Consider the following 17,376-nt stretch of genomic DNA (forward strand, 5'->3'; position numbering starts at 1 on the left):
ACAATTAAACCCGATTTCGGGGAATTAAAACCTGGTTTAATGAATACGAAACTCTGATAGGCTTAGGCTGCTTCCTCGTCGGTGCTGCTATGGTACTCGGGGCCGTCGGGCACGGGGTAGTCGTAGAATGCGGCGGGCAGGTTGGTCTTAATGAACACGAGCTTCTCCACAATCGTGGGCGCCAGTGAGTTCCTTAGCTTGGAATGGATGAAGCCCATCGTTGAGAAGTGCGGTTCTGCAATTAGAACCAATGAAACCGGATTTCTCTCAATCTTAGATGATCGGGTTTAATATAAAAAGACAATTAAACCCGATTGTAAAAAACCCGACTGTGCCACCCTTGTGACACCCACCCTGTGAACGGTGACACCCACCCCGTGAACGGTGACACCCACCGACCCTGCAACTCTGCAGACGTCTCGGACGCGGGAAAGGGTTGAGAGATTTTCTGCGTCGTCCCGGTTGCTCGCGTGATGTCGCACGGTGGTGGCGCGCGTTGACTCTTGCACGTTTAAGAAAGTTGAGCGTTAGTTTGTGATTCTGTTTAAAATGATATATATACATACTTAAACTAACAAACATTATCTTGGGATTCTACCAAGTAAGGTCCAACTGGATACGTAGTAGCTCTTTTATCAGACGCGACCACCTGGCCATCACAAATGAAAGCTCAACGAAGTGGCTTATCATTGTGTGGACATTTATAGCGGCCAAATACTCTGATTGCGTGATCTCGATTCTAAATGTCGAGGGAAAACCGGAGGACCTGGAGAAAATCCACACGACCACGGGGAGAGAGAGAGACGCGCAAACTCAAAATATACAGCAGGCGTCAGGGTCGGAATCAAACACACGATCTCCTGTATACCAGGAGAGGTAGTTAACATCTCCACATGTGTTCAGAGTATTTGGCTGCTGTAAATGTCACGTGATAAGCCACTTCGGTGCGCTGCTGTCATTTGTGATAGCCAGGTCGCTACTACACAGCTCAGTGGGGGCCTTACCTGGAAAAGTAAAATGATTAATAAAAATCTACTGTATTCTTGGTTCTTTTGGTAAAGTCACGTAGAAGGGAAATAATAAAATAATAAAAATGTAAGAATCAAATTAACACGACGTTTCGATTGCAACACAAGCAATCATCAGTTTATGAAAACCCACAACAACAAAAACAATATTGCTGTGGTTTTCACACCTGATGATGATTGCTTGCGTTGCAATCGAAACGTCGTGAGAATTGTATAGTTTTATTTTTATCATTTTATTATTTTCCTTCTACGTGACTTTACCGAAAGAACCAAGAATATGAATCCCTGTAGTCACGAAATCTTCAAATCGAAAAAAAAATCTCTTCTTGGTTCTTTCGGTAAAGGCACGTAGAAGGGAAGTAATAAAATAATAAGAATAAAACATAATAAAATAATATGATATAATAAAATAATATAATAATATAACATATTATTATATAAGTCACTTATAAGGCAAGTAATAAAATAATAAAAATAAAACAATAATTTAATATAATAAAATATTTTATTATATTTTGTTTCATTATCTTTTATTTTTATTATTTTATTACTTCCCTTCTACGTGACTCTACCGAAAGAACCAACAATATGAATCCCTGCAGTCACGAAAGCTTCAAATCGAAAAACAAAAATCTCCTGTTGAGAATGACCTCACCGGACCGGTGGAGGCAGCGCTGCCGTCTTGGTCCCAATTGGCAGCGGCGGCGTCTCGTTGGTTGTGAAGGCGGCCCAGCTCACACAGCCCGTGCCGGTGCAACAGGCCGTAGTCTACCCGGGGTTCAAGCGGCCTAGGCTACATTGTACCCGGGTGTATCATGGCCGAGGCCAAATTATAACCCTCTAGGCCAAATCATACCCCCATGATAGTAATAGTGTTGAGCGATATCTTCTTGTTTAGTGCTGCCTAACGGCGTGTGCGACTTCACGATGATATTGGTCCCGGTCTAGCACGGCGTGTAGAGTTTGTGCTGTTGTGGTGCCACAACGACGGGGCCGCTCTGCCGAACCAGGGAGCCGCCCGGCTTCCCCCACCGCACTGCCCCCCATCACCCGCCCCACATAAGCACACACCCGCACGCATCCCCCCCCCCCCCCATAGAGCTGGAAGGGAAGGTCACCTGATCGACCGGTTTTTATCCGAGAGACCCTTATCGGGATTAATTCTCACGGTTTCCGGCGATCAGGGAATTGGATGACCTCCCCGTGCTACGTGGCACCGCGGCGCTGCGGCCGGCCTTAATATGGTAGGTCGTGGCGTGGGGCATTCGGCCACCGCGGTTGAGGCGCATTTCCCCCCACACACACTCCCACGGGTCGACGGGGCGAGCAGGGGAGGCACGGGACAGCATGAATAGCGGGGTCACAGGGGCTGTTGCGCATAGTCATGGAGGGTTGGGATAATTGCGCTTGAGCGCGCAAGCCCCATTGGTAGGAAGGGTAAGGGAGTAATTAGGATTTACGCCTTGCACGCAGCACACTGATTAGCATATCAACAGCGCCTGGGGACTGCGGTGCGCGGGCTTGGGGTGCACGAGCCCATTGTTCAGCGCAGCATCCCCTTTGGGAGGTAGGGAGGATAAATAGAGGAGCGCAGAGGGGAAATCGCTCTCTTACTCCAGCGCCAGGCGACCAGACGCAGCTCGAGCCAGCGACCCGGACGTCCGTGCGACGCACCGAGGCACGCGGTTAACAGAAGGATCAGCGGACCGCCGTGGACACTTAACAGTGAGTAAGAAGGGGAATTAGAATCATAGCCGATAAATAGGGAATAGGTACAGGTTTAGTGGAATAGGCCAGCCTCGTCGACTCACCGATTCAACATCAATTCGCAGGTGGCATATAATAAATCATTAATAGCGAAGCGTGGTCTCGCGTGATCTTGTCGTGCAGTGTGAGCGTGTGGGTGCGCTGTGTGCACAGTGGTTCGCCACGGGAGTGAGCGCTGCGCGGAGCTGAGCGCGCGGGTTGCGTGTGGGAACGCGTGTGGTACTGTGTGTGCGTAAGCTCGCGGCGTGCGTAATCGGCGTACCCCAGGTGCGCGATTGTAACGTGAGCGGCCAGCGCGGCGCAGAGAAGCGCAAGAGTGAGTGCCGTACAGAGCTGTGTGTGTGGGTGTGCGCGTACGTAATTAACCATGCCTGCTACGCGGACCCGCGGTGGAGTGGAATCCTCGGGCGACGGCTCCCACCCCATGGGTGAGGAACTTAGCAGCGGTTCGCTTAGCAGCGGGGGGGCGATTGATGATGCTAGCCCGGCCGTTAGCATTATCGAGGGAGGGATCTCGGGGGCTAGCGACCCCCACAAATTGGTGTCGGAAGCGGTACGGACCCCCGCGTTACCTCACGCTAAAATAAGACTAATATTTACCGGCCGGGGGGCCCCTTCGTGGAAGGCATTCGCCCGCAATCTCTTAGGGGCCAAGGAAATTAATGGATGGACGGACGCGCAGGCAGTACGTCAACTTAATATGAATCTTGATGGGCGGGCAGCCGATTTTGTAGAAGCGTTACCCGCGAGCGCACAGACACAGCTAGAGGAGCTGATGCGCCGACTCGATCAGCGGTTTGGCACGCGTGACGAGGAGGAAGCAAAATCGGCCTTAGAGGCGCGCCGGCGCCAACCTGGCGAAGATCTACGTGATTACGCCGAGGATGTGCGCGAGTTAACAAAGATCGCACGCCCGGGGTACGCAACTGATGTTATTGAGGAACTGGCCGCCGAGAAAATCCAGCGGTACCTGTCTCGCACGGCGTGGTGGCAGCCAGACATGAGCTGCCCACGTCTTCCCTTTAACGCCCTTGTCGAGCGCGCACGTAAGTGTGAAAGAATTCACAGCGAACGCGCGCAGCTCCGGGGGCTGGGACGAGAGCGCGCCATTGCGAGCCTGCTCTCGGAAGACGAGGAGGAGGAACAGGAGCTCGCGAGGACGGTAAGGGGCCGGGAAAGAGAGCCTCCAGTGTCCCGCGAGACAACTCCGGGATGGGTTGCCGGTATACAAACGGGTATAAAGGATGTCTCCGGCCAGGTAACCCAGATAGACAACAAGGTAAACCAAGTAGGTGAGAGGGTAACCCAGGTACGCGAGGAAACGAATAAAATATGACCCAACTGCAATCCTCCGTTGAGACCATCCGATCCGAAATGGGGGACCTACGCGCCACGGTGGGAGGGTTATCTGGGAGGGTAGCCCGACTAGAGGCAGAGGGTGGACAGCGGCGTAATGGGGGGGGAGGGAGCGGACAGGGGACCCGCTACGGAACCGCCCCCCCTCCCCGGGCATGTTATATGTGCGATCGCCGAGGGCATCTAGTGAGAGACTGTCCTGAAATCACCCGAGCTAGGCAGGCGCGGGGGTTAAACTCCAACGCCCCCTAGAGAGCGGACCAACTAGGGGTGCAATCGACGCGGTCCCGATACAAATGGACGATAATGAGAATAATGGCGAGCGAGTGATCTCCACACAGGTTCCAGCAACAACGCCCACGGAAACGGTGACTCCTGGCGACTGGCTGCGGGAGCTGGTGGCGGGGATCACGGGGGCCACGTCGCTGGTGGAAGGGGAGGTAAACGGAGTGCGTACCCGCATCCTACTGGACACGGGGGCGGTGGCCTCGCTCGTGAGCGCAGCGCACTGCAGCGCGATCGGGGTCGACGTGCGTCACCTGCAGGCCCCGGACCGCGCGCTGCACACTGCGAGCGGAGCCGGAATGGGGCTGCTGGGGAAAGCCACCCTAGAGGTCCGCATAGGCAGCCAGGTATGCACGCAGGAGTTCTACGTGTCGAGTGCGTTGTGTCACGAGTGTATCGCAGGCACCGACCTCCTAGAACGGTTGGGACTCAACGTGCAACCCCGCCAGCGATGCGCCACCATGGAGAGCAACGGCGAGCGGATACCGTTCCTGGGACGAGAACCAACGCGCCGCCGCTTTGCACCTGTGGCCGCTATCCTGGCGACGGCAGTCACCATCGGCCCGCTCACCGAGATGCTGGTGCCGGTGGCAACATCCCCCACCGACCCCGCGCTCCGACCATCAGGGGAGGTAATGCTAACTCCTCACCCGGAGTTGGCAAAACGGTATGGGGTTGTGGGATCCGCCACGTTGGTAAACGCAGATGGGGACCGATTGTTTATGCGGATGTTTAACCCCCACAATACCCCCGCGATACTGCGACGGCGCACCCCGATAGCCACAGTACACCCCCTGCACGCACGCCACTCTAACGACTCGGTGTTCGCACTCTGGGCTGAGGACCCCGGTCGTCCTGAGGGTGAGCAGGACCTGGCCTGGCGAGTCGGCCCGACTCCCCGAGCCGAGGTCGTTCCCCTGCTCGACGCGTTACATGTACCATGGGCGGACTTACCTAAGGGAGAGGCCGATCGGCTGCGCGAGTTACTGCGGGAGTATGCCGACGTGTTCAGCGAACACGACTCGGACGTGGGTCGGACCGACCTTGTTAAGCATCAAATTGACACCGGTGCAGCCCGACCCATCAAACTCCCTGCGTACCGAGTGGGCGCACCCGAACGCGCCCAAATCAAAGAGGCAGTTGGGGACATGCTTCGCGATAACATAATTCAGCCCTCGGCGAGCCCCTGGTCAGCCCCGGTGGTACTAGTAACGAAAAAGGATGGGTCAACCCGGTTCTGCGTCGATTACCGTAAACTAAACGCAGTCACGCTCGGCGATGCCTTCCCCATACCTCGCATCGACGACACCTTCGACAGTCTCGCAGGAGCGCGGTATTTTTCCACCCTCGATCTGGCATCCGGTTACTGGCAGGTGGAGATGACGGAGGAGGATCGGCCAAAAACAGCATTCACCACCCCGATGGGCCTGTTTGAGTTTCGAGTGTTGCCGTTCGGACTCACCAATGCGCCCGCGACGTTCCAGCGGCTGATGGAGTTGGTGATGCGGGGCTTGCAATGGGAACAGTGCCTGATTTACTTGGACGATGTGATAGTGTTCAGTAGATCTTTGTCTGAGCATTGGTCCAGGCTTCGAGAGGTGTTCCAGCGACTGCGAGCGGCTCATCTCAAGCTCAAGCCACGTAAGTGTTACATCGCACAACGCGAGGTGGGGTACCTCGGGCATCGCGTCAGCGAGGCAGGCGTGCACACCGATCCGGAGAAGGTGCGCGCCGTAGTGGAGTGGCCACGGCCAAGGAATCTGACGGAGATCAGATCATTTTTGGGGCTTGCCACCTATTATCGTCGATTTGTAAAGGGATTCAGCGAGATTGCACGCCCCCTCACCCAACTCACTTCCCCTAAGCACCCCTATCAGTGGACGGGGGCCTGCCAGACGGCATTCACCACTCTCAAAGACCACCTCACCCACGCCCCCACCCTTGCTTTCCCCGATTTTACCACCGATTTTATTTTGGACACCGACGCCTGCAGCAGCGGGCTGGGCGCGGTGTTGTCACAGGTACAGGATGGGACGGAACGAGTCATCGCGTACGCCAGCCGGACCTTGAGTGGGGCCGAGCTGAACTATTGCGTGACCCGCCAAGAGTTGTACGCCGTGATTTTCGCATGTAAGCAGTTCCGGCCGTATTTGTACGGCAGGAGATGTCGCGTACGCACTGACCATTATGCTCTGCAGTTTCTTCTTACATTCAAGGAGCCGCGGGGGCAGATGGCCCGGTGGTTGGCGCAGTTGCAGGAGTACAACCTGCAAATCGAGTATCGGGCTGGCCGGACGCATGCAAACGCGGACGCCTTGTCGAGGCGACCCACGGTGTACGCCGAGACGAGGGCGGAGGAGGCCTGCCCGTGTTTCACGGGGGGACGCTGCCGGCAGGCAACGGACCCCCGAGAGGCCGCGGCCACTGACCCCCCCCCAGCGAGGGAGAGTGCAGTGTGCGCCACAGAAACCCTCACAGGTGGCACTGAGGATCCCGTCGACCGCCCGGCAAGCGCGGGACCCGCGGCTCGGGACCCGATCGGACGGATCCAGGAGGACGTCGGCTGCGCCTTCCCGGGCCTAAACGACGAGCAGCTGAGACAGACCCAGCAGCGAGATCCGGATCTGGCGGCAGTGGAGGCGGCACTGCGGGAGGAAAAGAGCGCCCTACCAGGACCCTGGAGCGGTTTGTATGCCCGGTTGTGTGTGCGGAACGGAGTGGTACGGGAGTTAACCGAGGCCGGCCAGCCGGGGTGCATCTGTGTTCCTGCCCAGGTGCGACCCCAGCTGCTACGGCTGGTGCATGACCACCCACTCGGGGGCCACGATGGGGAACGACGCACTCGAGAGACCCTGCGTCGCCAGTATCTCTGGCCCAAATTGGCACAAGATGTGGCCGCCTGGGTGCAGGGCTGCCGGGCCTGTCAGCAGTGTGGGCAAAAGCCGGCGAGGTACCAGGTACCCCTGAGGCCGTTCCGAGTCAGTCGGACGAATCAGTTGGTCGGAATCGACCTGCAGGGGCCCTTTCCACGATCCCACCGGGGCAACCGATATATTCTCGTAGCGGTGGAATACTTCACCCGCTACCCCGTGGCGGTGGCTATCCCGGATAAAACAGCCCTTGTAGTGGCCCGGGCCTTCGTGGAAAACTACGTACTTAAGTGCGGGATCCCCGAACGAGTCATTACCGACCAGGGTAGTGAATTCGAGGCCGAACTATTTCAGGCGCTGTGCCGAGAGTTCGGGATCCAGAAGGACCGAACCACGGCGTATCACCCCCAGGCGAACGGGATGGTAGAGAGGATGAACCAGACTCTGGCCGGGAAGCTTAAACGCATGGCGGCCGCGAATCAACAGGACTGGGACGAACACCTTCCCTATGCCCTGTTCGCCTACACCACCGCCGTTCACACCTCTACAGGACAGACCCCGTTCCTAATGATGTTTGGTCGCGAGTCTCGCCTGCCCGCAGATCTGCTGTTCGGTGTTCCTCCGCCGCAACGGGAGGAAGGGAGCCACCCCGTGGAGCACTTGCTGGAGACCCTGCGAGGGGCCAGGGGCCGAGCCGGCCCGCACGGAGAGGCCGCGCACCAGCGGCAAGAGCAGGGCGCCCGACCCCGTATGGAGCCCCCCTTCTACACTGCGGGCTCCGAGGTGTGGCTGTACACTCCCCGCGTCGGTGCCGGACAGGTGGGGAAGCTGACCACCTACTGGCGAGGACCCTGGATTGTGAGACGGCAGATCTCACCATGGACGGTGCTGATTCAGGGAGGAGAGAGGGGCCGGGAGATGGTGGTCAACATCCGCCGACTGAAGCCGTGGCGAGCAGCCCCCGAGGGGGGGAGCCCCGCCGTCCAAGTACCCCGAAACCCCGGGGTCCCCCCACCCCCCGTGCCCGGGGGCCTCGCGCAGTACATGGGCCCCACGGAGCCCCGGGCTCCGAGGGGCCCCGGGCGGGGCCGGGGGCGACGAGGACGGCGACCCTTAAACCCCACCGCCTCTGAGTTTGTTCCCCAGCCCGCAGGTGCCAGAGGCCGAGGGGAGCCGTTGGAATGGAGGAGGAGACCACCGCCGGAGCCCCAGGAGACGGAGCCGCCACCCCCGAGGCCAGCCACAAGGGCCGGGCGAATCCCGCGGACCCCGCGGCGATACCTCGTGGGGGCAACCCAGGCGAGGTGCTCCAGTCAACCCGGGACGGGGACTGGCACCCCGGGGGGCTATGTGGTGCCACAACGACGGGGCCGCTCTGCCGAACCAGGGAGCCGCCCGGCTTCCCCCACCGCACTGCCCCCCATCACCCGCCCCACATAAGCACACACCCGCACGCATCCCCCCCCCCCCCATAGAGCTGGAAGGGAAGGTCACCTGATCGACCGGTTTTTATCCGAGAGACCCTTATCGGGATTAATTCTCACGGTTTCCGGCGATCAGGGAATTGGATGACCTCCCCGTGCTACGTGGCACCGCGGCGCTGCGGCCGGCCTTAATATGGTAGGTCGTGGCGTGGGGCATTCGGCCACCGCGGTTGAGGCGCATTTCCCCCCACACACACTCCCACGGGTCGACGGGGCGAGCAGGGGAGGCACGGGACAGCATGAATAGCGGGGTCACAGGGGCTGTTGCGCATAGTCATGGAGGGTTGGGATAATTGCGCTTGAGCGCGCAAGCCCCATTGGTAGGAAGGGTAAGGGAGTAATTAGGATTTACGCCTTGCACGCAGCACACTGATTAGCATATCAACAGCGCCTGGGGACTGCGGTGCGCGGGCTTGGGGTGCACGAGCCCATTGTTCAGCGCAGCATCCCCTTTGGGAGGTAGGGAGGATAAATAGAGGAGCGCAGAGGGGAAATCGCTCTCTTACTCCAGCGCCAGGCGACCAGACGCAGCTCGAGCCAGCGACCCGGACGTCCGTGCGACGCACCGAGGCACGCGGTTAACAGAAGGATCAGCGGACCGCCGTGGACACTTAACAGTGAGTAAGAAGGGGAATTAGAATCATAGCCGATAAATAGGGAATAGGTACAGGTTTAGTGGAATAGGCCAGCCTCGTCGACTCACCTGATTCAACATCAATTCGCAGGTGGCATATAATAAATCATTAATAGCGAAGCGTGGTCTCGCGTGATCTTGTCGTGCAGTGTGAGCGTGTGGGTGCGCTGTGTGCACAGTGGTTCGCCACGGGAGTGAGCGCTGCGCGGAGCTGAGCGCGCGGGTTGCGTGTGGGAACGCGTGTGGTACTGTGTGTGCGTAAGCTCGCGGCGTGCGTAATCGGCGTACCCCAGGTGCGCGATTGTAACGTGAGCGGCCAGCGCGGCGCAGAGAAGCGCAAGAGTGAGTGCCGTACAGAGCTGTGTGTGTGGGTGTGCGCGTACGTAATTAACCATGCCTGCTACGCGGACCCGCGGTGGAGTGGAATCCTCGGGCGACGGCTCCCACCCCATGGGTGAGGAACTTAGCAGCGGTTCGCTTAGCAGCGGGGGGGCGATTGATGATGCTAGCCCGGCCGTTAGCATTATCGAGGGAGGGATCTCGGGGGCTAGCGACCCCCACACTGTTGTTAATTGTAGCCATGTTTTGATGTTACTGAGCCATGTCGTTTTTGGCCGTCCTGGTCGTTTTTTCCCTTCGATTTTTCCTTCCAGGATTTGCTTTAATAGCTGGTATTTGTGATATACACATGAATTACTAAATTTTTCCAACATTTTATTTAAAACTGTAAACACATAGACTTTGATTACTTCAACCAGAAAAACTGATAATAACCCTAAAAATGCTTCAATTGATCAAATTGAGATTCTTACTTCCATTTATACGCTTTTTAGATATCGATTGAAGTCCGTTGTCGGCTGTTCTCTGTATGGATAATTGCCTTTGAACTTTCACATGGGGCATGTTCTGCCCTGGAGGGGGGGTATGGTCTGGACCAGTCTAGTTTAAACCCCCGGGTATAGTTTAGCCTAGGACACTTTATCCCCCGGGTCTACTCTGGCCTGGGCCAAACTATATCCGGGTTTAATCGGGGCAGGGGTTATTTTTAAATCCTTTATATTAAGTTCACTTGCTTGCTTGCTTGCGCGCTCACGACCGTGCAAATCTTTCAGTCGTTTTTTAACCGACTTCCCGTGATCCAATCGAGCTGACATTTTGCACACAGACTCGTTGTGCGTGACAATTTATTTTCGTGAAAAAATTTTACCAAAATTTTACACTTTTTAGGAAAAAAAAAATTGTATTTAATTACCAATTGCTTAATGGTGGCAGGCAACCATCTGAGCCATAGGTGGCAGCCATCTCAAGCCAGAGGACGAGAGGACTCTAGCCGCCACGCATATAAAGGATTTATAGTGAAAAACTTTGTTTTTACGGGTTAATTTTTAGCCTGTTTCACCGGTATCTCCAGGAGGTCGGAGCGACTTGCTCTGCGGTAACACTTTTCCGTGACAGAGGTTTGGTTTTTGTTGTTGTTGTTGTTGGGTTAGAGATCTCGTAAATATCAACATTGTGTCGTTAACCCACCACCACCCACCACCATCGCCTGACACGGCCAATCAGTCAGGGTTTGTCACGTAAACGAAACGTGCCAATTGGTTACCAACTTCAGCACACACAGCGCTTGTGTGTCGGGGAGAGTGAACCCACAACAGCATTTACAATTCGAGTGCCGGTGACGTTTCGCCGGTGATTACAAACAACGGCGACCGGTTTCATCGGGCGATGTGCCAGGATTGTGATCCAACGCCATCTAACCCAGGAGCAGCAGCAGCGACGACAACAAAAACCTTCATCACAGACACCGCTGGTCGCAAGAGACTGCGCGTGGCGCTTTGTGTTGCCGTTGCCACGAATCGTCGAAGCGCGTTCACGATCTGTTGTTCTCCTGTAACGCGGTGGTCATTTCGATTTAAATCTTCTTTCGTGACTGCAGGGATTCATCTTCTTGGTTCTTTCGGTAAAGTCACGTAGAATGGAAATAATATAATAATAAAAATAAAACAATAAAGTAATTGTTTTATTTGTATTGTTTTATTATTTAATAATAAAATTATAAAAATAAACATTTACTTTATTATGTTATATTTTTATGGAAATAATAAAAATAATAAAAATAAAACAAGAAAGTAATTGTTTTATTTTTATTATTTTATTATTTAATAATAGAATAATAAAAATAAACATTTACTTTATTATTTTTTATTTTTATGGAAATAATAAAATAATAAAATTTAAACAATAAAGTCATTGTTTTATAATTATTATTTTTATTTAATAATAAAATAATAAAAATTAACATTTTCTTTATCATGTTTTATTTTATTTCTTTTATTATTTCCATTCTACGTGACTTTACCGAAAGAACCAAGAAGATGTGGTCATTGTTGCGTTCCTGAAGAACACCGCGTTGTGGAGAAATAATATAAACTATAGGGGGTGAAGCGTGGTCCGCGACAACACGCAAGATGATGGGTGAGACAGAGGCCGGACTACGACTGAGGCGCGTGGGTAGCGTCTAGAAGCAGCATCCAGCAGCATCCCAATGCCTCCTCGCGTGATGCCGCTACGCCGAGGCAGCCGCACGGAGAACCGCTTGTTCCTACTCGCGTTGCGACCTCGTTCCGTTCGCTCGCTCGCGTTGCATCCAATCCGCATCCGCGTTACAAACAGCGTGTTCCCCTACACATCATTCACGGCGTTATATCATCCAATCGGCGTTGTTCAAACTAACACGCGGCGTTGTAGGAGAACCAGACTGTGCCGTTGTCTTCTGCTGTTTAACGCAGAGGCCGCATCGACCGTTCCAATAGTCGCTGTAGCCACTGCGAGCCCCAAGCTGTCGGCTCCCGGCTCTTAAACTCCCCCCCCCCCCCCCCTGGCGTTATCTGTAGTCGTTACACACAGCAGCACCTGGTCACAACTGCTCGCTGCTAATCCTAACAACACCAATCCTAGTCGTCATCCCTGCACGTCAAGGATGGTAACACTATGACCCAACAAAATTACACATCACACTGTCCGACAGATTGCAAGTCACACGGCCCTACAGAATTCAATTCACACTCCCTACAGATTTCAATTCACACGCCCCTACAGATTTCAATTCACACGCCCCTACAGATTTCAATTCACACGCCCTACAGATTTCAATTCACACTCCCCTACAGATTTCAATTCACACGCCCTACAGAATTCAATTCACACTCCCCTACAGATTTCAATTCACACGCCCTACAGATTTCAATTCACACGCCCCTACAGATTTCAATTCACACTCCCTACAGATTTCAATTCACACGCCCTACAGATTTCAATTCACACTCCCCTACAGATTTCAATTCACACTCCCTACAGAATTCAATTCACACTCCCCTACAGATTTCAATTCACACGCCCTACAGATTTCAATTCACACTCCCTACAGAATTCAATTCACACTCCCCTACAGATTTCAATTCACACTCCCTACAGAATTCAATTCACACTCCCCTACAGATTTTAATTCACACGCCCTACAGATTTCAATTCACACTCCCTACAGATTTCAATTCACACTCCCCTACAGATTTCAATTCACACTCCCTACAGAATTCAATTCACACTCCCCTACAGATTTCAATTCACACGCCCCTACAGATTTCAATTCACACGCCCTACAGATTTCAATTCACACGCCCTACAGATTTCAATTCACACGCCCCTACATATTTCAATTCACACGCCCCTACAGATTTCAATTCACACTCCCCTACAGATTTCAATTCACACGCCCTACAGATTTCAATTCACACGCCCCTACAGATTTCAATTCACACGCCCTACAGATTTCAATTCACACGCCCCTACAGATTTCAATTCACACTCCCCTACAGATTTCAATTCACACGCCCTACAGATTTCAATTCACACGCCCCTACAGAATTCAATTCACACGCCCTACAGATTTCAATTCACACGCCCCTACAGATTTCAATTCACACGCCCCTACAGAGTTCAATTCACACGCCCCTACAGAGTTCAATTCACACGCCCCTACAGATTTGTCTTGGTCATGTGCCTACCTTTCCTCTACTCTGCACTGCTACGGTGTTTATTGTGCTGTGTTTGTTGTTGTGGCGTTCTGACCACGTGCCCCTACTGGACATCTGTGGATAATAAAGAGCTTCACAGCTCATCGGATTCCTCCAGAATAAAAATTTTAAACTTAAAAACTCTGATGACGTCACTGCGTGGTGACGTCACGCGTCTCGCCCCCCCCACTCCCCCGTTACCCCCCACCCCTCCCACCCTCCATTCCCCCCTCCCACCACTCACCAACCGCAATTCCGCCCCCACCCCTTTTCCCGCCCACTCACCCCCACCCCCGATGCCCCCCCCCCCACTCCCCCAACCGCCATTCCCCCCCCACCCCCCTCCTCCCTCCCACCCCCCACTCCCCCCCACCACCAACCGCCGCCATTGGCCACTGAGTGACGGTGACGTCACCACGGCGCCTGTGCCAGGCTGGGTGCACTTCGAGGCTGCCGCGTGAAGTGTCGACGGCTCGACACTGAGGTGGTGACGTCACGCGAGCGTTGTGTTTAACGATTTAACCACGTGACGATATTACGATATTAGCGTAAAAATATGAACATTAGCTGAAGTGATGTGAACACGTTCGGATTACCTCAAGTAATGTTACATTTACCTGAGGTGATGTTACCTCATCTGAGGTGATGTTACCTCAGGTGAGGTAATGTTACCTTAGCTGACGTAATTTTACCTCTGCCTGAGGTAATTTTACCTCGACCTAACGTTATATTACATCGCTTGAGGTAGAGTTACCTCGCCTTCCGACAGTCTGTTAAGGCCACACGGGGGATCTTAGTCTCGTATCCCTGTGACTCTGTCTCCATGTGACTCCATCTCCGTGACTGCATCTGACCGTCGTCCGCGTCTCGTCCCTCCGTGTCTCTGCGCCTCAGCAGCAGCAGCAGCAGGAGATGGGCGACTTCCGAGACATCAGAGGCTTCTTCACCAAGGCCGAGTGGAGCGATCTGGCCGAGTGCGAGAAGCGGCGCTACAGGAACATCAAGCAGAACCACGCCGTCCTGCTGAACCTCGGGGGGTACGGCAGGCCGAGCCTCTTCGCAACTCAACTAATTGTCGCAGTGATTATAATGATGAGACCAAGACGTCGTAGCAGAGTGGCATGCATGGGGCGCCATGGTGGCGAGATGTTAACTACCTCGCCTGGTCTACAGGAGGTCGTGGGTTCGATGGCGACCCTGACGATGCCTGTCATATATCTGGAGTCTGCGTGTGTCTCTCCCCGGTGAGATGTTAACTACCTCTCATGGTCTACAGGAGGTCGTGGGTTAGATCCCGGTCCTCCGGGTTTTGCTCCACTTGTAGAATCAACATCACGCGTTTAGAGTATTTGTCTGCTGCTATAAATGTCCACGTGGTAAGCCACTTGGTTGAGCTGTCATTGTGGCAGCCAGGTCGCTTCTGAAGAAGGAGCCAATAGCTCAGTGGACTTCACCTGGTGAAGTAAAAATAGATTTAGTTTTAGTTTAATGATTTGTTTACCTTTACTCTACTTGCACGCCTATCGTGTTTGTGTTTTGTGTTGTAACTTTCTGACCCCGTGCCCCCTATGGGACATCTATGAAAAAGAGCTTCATAGCTCATCGGATTCATAATTCTAGTCACGTAGGTAAAAAATAAAATTAAAATTAATCAAAGTAAAATTAAAATTTATAAAAGTACTTTTATTAATTTAAATTTTATTTTTTACCTACGGATTCATAATGTTGGAGAGTAAACCCACAACATTTACAAAAATAGTTTATTTTGACTTAAAACTTTCGTGACTGCAGGAATTCATATTCTTTGGTTCTTTCGATAAAGTGACGTAGATAGAAAAACTAAAATAAAAATAAAGTGAATAATAAAAATGATAAAGCACTCATGTATAATCAAAACTTTTGAGTTATAAATTAGTCTTCTTGGTTCTTTCGGTAAGTCACATAGAAGGGAAAAAAACATAAAATACAATTATTAAAATACAATTTTAATGTTTTCTTTTTAATATTTTATTATTTCCCTTCTACGTGACTTTACCGAAAGAACCAAGAAGATGAATCCCTGCAGTCACGAAAGCTTTAAATTGAAATGTATACATTAGTGTTTTTTTTATGGAGCAGTCTAATTAGTGTCTTATTTTATAATTTTTTATTCACTTAATTTGTATCATTTGAACTGCCTCTATTGGGAGGGTTTCCACATAACCATGAGATCTTTTAACAATCTCCGTGACAAGAAAGTTCATCTGATCGAGTCACTCACATTTCTGAAGAGATGCCGTGACTCTAACGTAATACCGATCTCATTGACACTGATTTCTGCTGCAGTCACATCTTCCAATGCCAGACGAATTTTGTTCAGGGCGAGCTTGGCCCTGATCTCAGAGAGAATTAGACTGCTCCATACTGAACTAGATCATGTAGACAAGACACTCTTGAAATCACACTTAACATTGACGGGAAAAATGTCGACATCTGATTGGGAACATGTAGATAACATGACCGCTTAATCAGCCACTACAATGTCAGCGAAATGTAAAGATCTGATTTTCGAGTTCAACCTCCTTTCTAACAAGAAACCAGATCCACACGTTAAAAGGTTAGACGTTGACAAGGTTGTTATTAATCTGAGTAATAGCCCAATGTGCGATGGTCTAAAGTCGGTTTTGGCTAAAGGGTTGAACTTCTCAGTCACCCCCAAACACATTCCAGTGGATGACGTTATTGCCCAGGTCGATGTCGCTCTTAAGGGTTTGGGGCGCATCGCTGCAGACGTTACAAGATCTGAAATTGCTGCAACCCTCAAAAGCGCTAAGATACCAGTCAGCAACATCAGTGAGGATGAACGTTTTGTGGTTTTTGATTATTTTTATTCACTTTATTTTTCTATCTACGTGACTTTGCCGAAAGAACCAAAGAATATTTACAAAAAAATGTATTTTGTGTGTGTGTAATTTGTTTACCTTTTCTATACTTTGCACTCCTATCGTGTTTACTGTATTGCTTGGAGTTATTGTAGCAGCCAAATAATATAAATGAACGTAGTAGCGGTACACCGTTGCGCTGTATGAAATAATCATCACATTTTTGGCAAAAGTTATTTATTTCCTCGCGATTCGAGACCCCAGACAGAAGGATATTTGGGGTGGTGGTGGTGCGTCAAAATCAGTTGTCGTGATGCCAAAGCGGTGGGAAGACGGAACGTGACATGAGGCAGCACTGAACACGAAGCTTCGCAGTCTGTTGCCGTACAGCGGCGCCCAGTCTGATGACGATCGGCTGCTCCGTGCTCCAGTGGCAAGATTGGACTCCTCGTGCCCCTAGAGACTCGGTCGGACGGTGCCTCGATACGACTCGTGGTGTCGCCACCGCACGTTCGGAATGGGGGACGCGGTCTGCTGAATCTGAGTGCAACTTCTGATGGAGAGTCCTGCAGCTCACTCAAGGGGCAACGGCGACATCGTCGGGACTATGAAAAATAAGAATCGGTTTTACTCTTTATGGGAATGAAACAGGAGGTGTTAAGATGTTCAAACACCAGATAGATTATAGCTTTTGCAAGGAATCAGGTTACTGCATTAACCACGCGTACTGAACACGCAAACAAACACTCTCTGATAACATTTAATCATTGTCTTTGATACTGATTGGTCTACCCCAGAGACAGCCTTCTTCATGGCCTAGTCTCACCAGTGTCAGACCAGAGAACACACCAAAGGCGACCAGTACAAAGACAATGCAGTGTCAAGAGCATTTATAGCTCGGGGTGAGTAGCTATATCATTGGACCTTTTTGCCAGAATCAAAGTATAAAAATAGGAATCGGTTTTACCCTTTCTGGCAATAAAACAGGAGCTGTTAAGATGTTCACACACCAAATAGA

The sequence above is a fragment of the Lethenteron reissneri genome, chromosome 65 (genome assembly GCF_015708825.2).
Source record: "Lethenteron reissneri isolate LAM-NWPU_2019-01 chromosome 65, ASM1570882v1, whole genome shotgun sequence".
NCBI classification, from domain to species: domain Eukaryota; kingdom Metazoa; phylum Chordata; class Hyperoartia; order Petromyzontiformes; family Petromyzontidae; genus Lethenteron; species Lethenteron reissneri.